The sequence below is a fragment of the Sciurus vulgaris genome (assembly GCF_902686455.1).
Source record: "Sciurus vulgaris genome assembly, chromosome: 2".
NCBI lineage: Eukaryota > Metazoa > Chordata > Mammalia > Rodentia > Sciuridae > Sciurus > Sciurus vulgaris.
In genome coordinates, this window is record NC_136462.1 from 117,022,718 (window position 1) to 117,028,717 (window position 6,000).

The following is a 6,000-nucleotide window of genomic DNA, read 5'->3' on the forward strand; positions in this document are numbered from 1 at the left end:
TGACACACAAAAACCACACAGTGGTTTAATGGTTCATTGCCTAGGATGGGGCTAAGTTAAAGCATGGGTCGATGTAAGGAAATAATTATATAGGTGGTTTGTTGATAAAGTTTATAATTGTGGCAGAAGGCAAAAGATTGGAGTTTGGGAAACCGTATTTTCTAGACAAGGGTGGGTCTCCTGACTGGACAGTGGGTTGTTCCCCCTCAGTCTGCCCTGTCCAGCACCTAGCATGGGCTTAGACCAGGAGACACTGAAAAAGAGTGCTGTTCACAAGGACAGAGGACACAATGTGCCCTGAGGCAGAGCAACTGCTCTGCGGCCTGGGATCTGGGACTTTTGTCCATATCTCCCTCCAGCACCCTTGTGTCCTTCACCCTTGTGATTTTCCCCTCAGGGGTACATTTGAGGAAGTTGGGCTCCTGGAGAGGCACCACAGTCTTGCTCCCCCAAAGTCACACGTGGAGAGAGCAGAGTGGCAAATGAAGGGCTTCAGGGATGTGCCATTGATGTCTGGTTCCTAGGAGCCAGGAGGTCTGATCAGCTGGTCAGGCCTCTGTGTCGCCTCTTGGCCTCCCTGGCGTTCCTTCTCCTTCGTTAAATCATGTTGCTCGTTTTTCATGGAGAAGGGAGTGAGACGATGCATGAAGTGCTCTGGGGAGTCCAAGGTGTCTGCAGGTCAGCTGTGACCACTCTGCTCCACCACCCAGACTGCATGGAGGGCAACCCCAGGGGAGGGGAGGGATGGGTGAGGAAACAGCCCCTGCAGCACTTCTCAGCCAGCTCAGCACTGCAAAGGGAGGCAGCCCACGATGCATTAGTTGGCTTTGTCAGGGAAATTGCTTTAGCCAAGCATCATTTTTTATGTGCCTGTTCAATAAAATAATTATTGATGGCCTCATCCATTTAAGTCACAATCAAAATAGCAGCCAGGATGGGGCAACCCTATATTATATCACCAGAGCGAGAACTATTTTCTATCAATTCGCAAATACATTCACATTTAAGTGAAAAATTATGCCATCTAGGATCAAATATATCAGAGGCTGGGAGCCAGGAGGGAGAGCACCCTGGTCTGAGGGCTTCTTCATTATTCATTAGTGAAGCCTGTGGGAGAATGGAGGAGAACGGTGCCCGCCAGTACACATCCACAAAGAGCAGAGAAGGAACTCTGTCTCCACAGGACGCAAGTGATGCTGGCCCCATCCAGAAGCCAGGCAGGCGGTGGGTACTGGATTTTCCACACAAGGAAAAATACACACAAGTGAGTTAGACAGGAAATAGACCCACAGTAGCCTCCAAGTTAACAGCCACGTGCCAATTATCCAGCAAGTCTCAGCATCCAAGATGGTGGAAGAGATGGGGAAAGGGGCAAAGGGGAGGAAGGAAGGAGGAACCCCTGCTAGAGAAAGAAAGGGAGGGTAGGTAGAAGGGAGGGAACAATCACCATGAGTTCCAGGCACCATGTTGTGTGCTTTCCATTGTCTGAAACACTGAATCCCCCAGCAAACCATGAGTCAGTGGTATCCCCATTACCAAGGAGAGAACATGAGGTTCAGAGTGGGGAATTCACTCCCCCAAATGTGCATGGTACCATTAAGTCTGCCTGATGCCAAATTGTGTTCTGGAATGTCCTTGTTTGATAGCTCATTGGTAGATGATGGGATGGGGGGCTTGCTGAGGGGAGCAAAATGAAGTTGATCACTTGTTTAATTTTTTTGTTTGGTTTTGTTTTTCCGTTTGTTTGGGAGAAGAATGTTTCAGGTCATGGTACCAGCCCTTTTTTTTGAAAGTGAGAACTTAGCAAGAATTGGCAAGAAATCAATCAGATGGCTCCCATCTGGATGGAGGTGATCCCAAACCTGGCTGTGCAGAGGCTGTCTGGGGTCAGACCAAGTTCTCCTGCAGGACTTTCTTCAAAGCTCATCCACTCGAAGATGGCCCTGACCATGGTCGCTTCAGCCACCTCAGCATCACCCTGCCTCTCTTCTCATTCCCTCTGCCTGGTGTGGACGGATCTCTCTCCCCAGGAGTCTGCATTTTAAGGTTGATTTCTAATTATGGCTTCCAAGGCTGCTATCCTGTGGATGAGATTTAGGGTCTGAGGCTATGTCCCTAGTCCCCCTGAAGTCATGCCCTGTAGAGTCCTGTCTTCTCCTGTCTGCTGAAGGTCAGTCCAGAGCCTGTGTTTCAATTCATAGAGAAGGAGATCCTATAGTGGAGGAATGCGTGGGGAATATTCAGAGTGAAACTCTTAAACCTGCCTTCTGGGTATTTGACCCTTCTCTTGGCTCCTTTAATTAACAGGAAGCCGGTTCATTTGCATGATCCTACCTGTCAAGGCATTACACTTGCAGACATTATCTTGGAAAATCCTGACCTCATGCACAAACAAACTCAGTGTCTTCCCCTGGCCCTTCACACCCAGATTTCCCATTGGGAGGACTGTCAGCAGCCTCCATCAAGATTATCTGGCTACTTGGCAAACAGTCTGGTGTTCCACAAGATGTTAAGCGTAGAGTGTGTGACCCAGCAATTCCACCCCTACGTAGACATACCCAAGAGAACTGAAAACATATGCCCACCCAAAAATTCCACCAGAAAGGTTCAGAACAGCATTATCCACAGTTGCCACAAAGTGGAAGCAACTCGAAGGTCCATCAACTGAAGAATGGATAAATAAAATGTAGGACAGGTATGGATCCACACAACGGGATATTACTCAGCAATGAAAAGGAACAAAGTGCTGACCACCAGCTAGGGTGAACCTTGGAAACTTGCACTAAGTGAAAACAGCCAGACTCAAGGTTGCATGAGTCTGTTTTTTAATTGAATGTTAAAAATAGGCAGATTCATAGAGACAGAAAGAAAGTTGATTTGAGGCTGCCCAGGGTTGGAGCAGAGGGCAGCGTCAGGGAGAAATGAAGAATGACTGCTAATGAGTATGTGGTTTCTTTTGGGGTGATGAAAATGTTTTAAAATTGACCATGGTGAGAGTTGCACAACTCTGGGAAGGTACATTGAATTGTACCCTCTGAATGGGTCAGTTGTGCAATGTATAAATTTTATTTCACTGATGAAAAAGTCCCCAGGATTATGCCCATTTCTTGACTGCCAAGGCTTCCAATACCTTGCTTGTCCCCCTGACCTCAGTCCTCCTACCTTCCCTTTCCCCCATGTCCATACACCTGTCACCTGGTTAGCTTCCCTTCCTTCTATTACCAACCTTCTCCTAGTCCCCACCCCAGAGTCCCCCTTCCCTTCGTGCCTGGCTGCCTGGTGTGCATGGCTGGTCTCATCAGCTGCCTAAGCTGAAGTCCCCTCTAGCTGGGGCCAGAGTAGAGGTGCTACTGTCCTAGCCAAGAGCACCCTTCGGGGCAGATCACCTCTACTCAAGGACAGAAGCCCTCACACCTGCCTGCTCACCCCTACCTGGCTGTAGTTTCATGGTGCCCTAGTGTATAACGTGGATCTGTGACAGAGGACTGGGTATGAACCCTGGTTCTGCCACTTCTAGCTGTAAAGGGCACAATCGTGTCCCCCAAATTCATATGTTAGAGCCCTAACACCCAATACTTCAGAATGTGACTGCATTTGGAGTTAGGACCCTTAAAGAGGTAATTAAGGGAAAAAGGAGGTCATAGGATCGGCCCTAATCCAATAAAGACTTGTGGGCTTCCAAGAAGGGATTAGGACACAGACACACACAGAGGGTAGACCAGGTGAAGACCCAGGGAGAAAGTGGCCATTGCCACGCCAAGGAGAGAGTTCTCAGGAGAAACGCACCATGCTGATGCCTCCATCTCAGACTTCTAGCCTCAAAGCTATAAAAAAATAGACATCTGTGGTGGCAGCCGTTGGACTGTGATACTTCATTATGGCAGCCCTAGAAAATTAGTGCACTAGTTATGTGACCTCTGTGCCTCAGTTTCCTTATATGTCAAAGGGAGATAGTATTAGTGCCTACTTCCTGGGTTGCTGCAGTAATTAACTGTACTACACACATGAAGTTCCAGACAATGTCCAGCATGTAACAAGTGCTGTATGCATTGCTACTATTGATGTTATCATTATACTGAGGGGCACAGTTCAAGAAATATTTTCCAATACCAACAAGTTTAAGGTCAGAGCCTTTAATTATCACCTCTTTGAACTCATACCAACACGCTAAGAGAAGTGCCTGAAATTATCAGTATATTCTTGCCGCCTTATTTGACAGAGGAAAAGCTGGAAACAATCTCAGCAAGGAATTGGTCAAATCAAATGTAGAACATCACCCAGTGGACTACCATGCAGCCATTAACCAAAAGAGGTAGCTCTGAATGCCGGGACTTGGTCACCCAGGAGCAGGTGACACTACAGAACTGCAAACAGATGCCTGAAGAAAGCAGTGCCCAGCATGAAGTGTCGTGTGTCCTCTCTGAGGTTGAATACATAGTGCAATAGGTCACACACATTTGAAAAAACACTGCTGTAATGCACCCTCCATTTTTTTTGCCTTGAGGGGAAAAATCTGTTGACAGAGGTAATATAGAGAGAGATTGGGGTGGCAGCTGGGAGACTTTAACAATTTACATTTCTGAAATGAATGTATTACTTTAAACAAAAAAGTCACAGGAATCATCTGGGGTGGGAGTTGTGGATCACTTTTGCTTTCTATCCCTTATTTTCCTTTATTAACCAACAACAAAAGCCCTGAAAAGATGCACTTGTATGTCAACCCCGATTGCAGGGGCACTGAGTTATCAAGCCCCAGGCTCCTGGATCTGCTCATTTCTGTTCTCTAATAGTAGGTCTAAGACTTGGGTTCCTGCCCCAGGTCTGCCACTCGAGAGTTGTCCCAGAACCATCCTGAACCTCCCAGCCCCTTGGCCTCCTCATCTGCAGCCACCCTGACTACCTTGCAGGGCCTGGAGGAATCCATAGATGAGAACTCTGCTGTCCCTGGGTTCAGCTCCAGATCCTTCAAGATACCCAAACTGTAGTTTTCAAACAACCCCAGGGATGAAGGTGTTCTGCCCACCTTCCACTGAGCTAAGTGTCACATCACTTACATTTAGCTATTGAGTTATTCAAGCAGTTAAGTACCTGTTGTGTATGAGACAGAGCTGGGGGCACAGAGGCCACCTGAGCCAAGACAAAGACCCTGGCCTAGGGAGCTCCCAGGCCAGTGCTGTAACAACTGCAGGACAAAGTTTAGCTCTGCAGACACAGAGAGGGGGAGGTGCTCCCAGTGGGAGACCCAGAAAAATGGTAGACCTCAGAAGGGGTGGAAGAGGGCAGCCCTTGAGCCTACCTACGGAAGTGTGGGGGAATGTGTTCCAAATGGAGAACAGAGCACAGGAGGCTCAAGTTGGCAGAGGCAGTGAGAAAGAGCCACCTATGAGGTTCTCAAGGGGCTGTGGAAGGAATCAGTCCAAGCAGCAGCACCCACTCCTCGGGCAGGGATCCAGACCCCACTGGGTGCCACCAGGGCCTCCAAGTCCCGGCATGCTCCAGGCATGCTCCAGGGATCGGCTCCGTTGGCTTCCCTCCAGCCCCTGCACTCACAGTGGGGCCCACACTGCTCTTCCCAGGCTCTGCCCCCTGATATTCAGAGCCAGCAGACTCTGCGTTTCAGGGACCTGTCACTCAAAAGGCAGCCGCACCTCCCAGCATTGCCACCATTTCGGGAAACCCTGCTTGAGGTCTTGCCAGAAGTGCTAGCACACCAGGGCAGAAGGCTGGTGTTTTGACCTTACCTACTGGACTACTGATCGAGGCCTCATTTGTGAATAAGAAGCTGGTCAGAGGTTGGCCAGGGACAGTCCTCCCTTGGCAGGCACCATCTGGAAACCACAGGGCTGGGAAGGGAAGGAGACCTGCCAGTGCCATAGGGCTGATCAGAGAACCGAACAGGGCTGCAACCACCATCCTGTGTTGCTGAGCCAGTGCTGTCCCCCACCACTACAGCGAGGAGAATCCTGCAAGCCAGCTTTACCTGCCCATCAGCTCCATGAG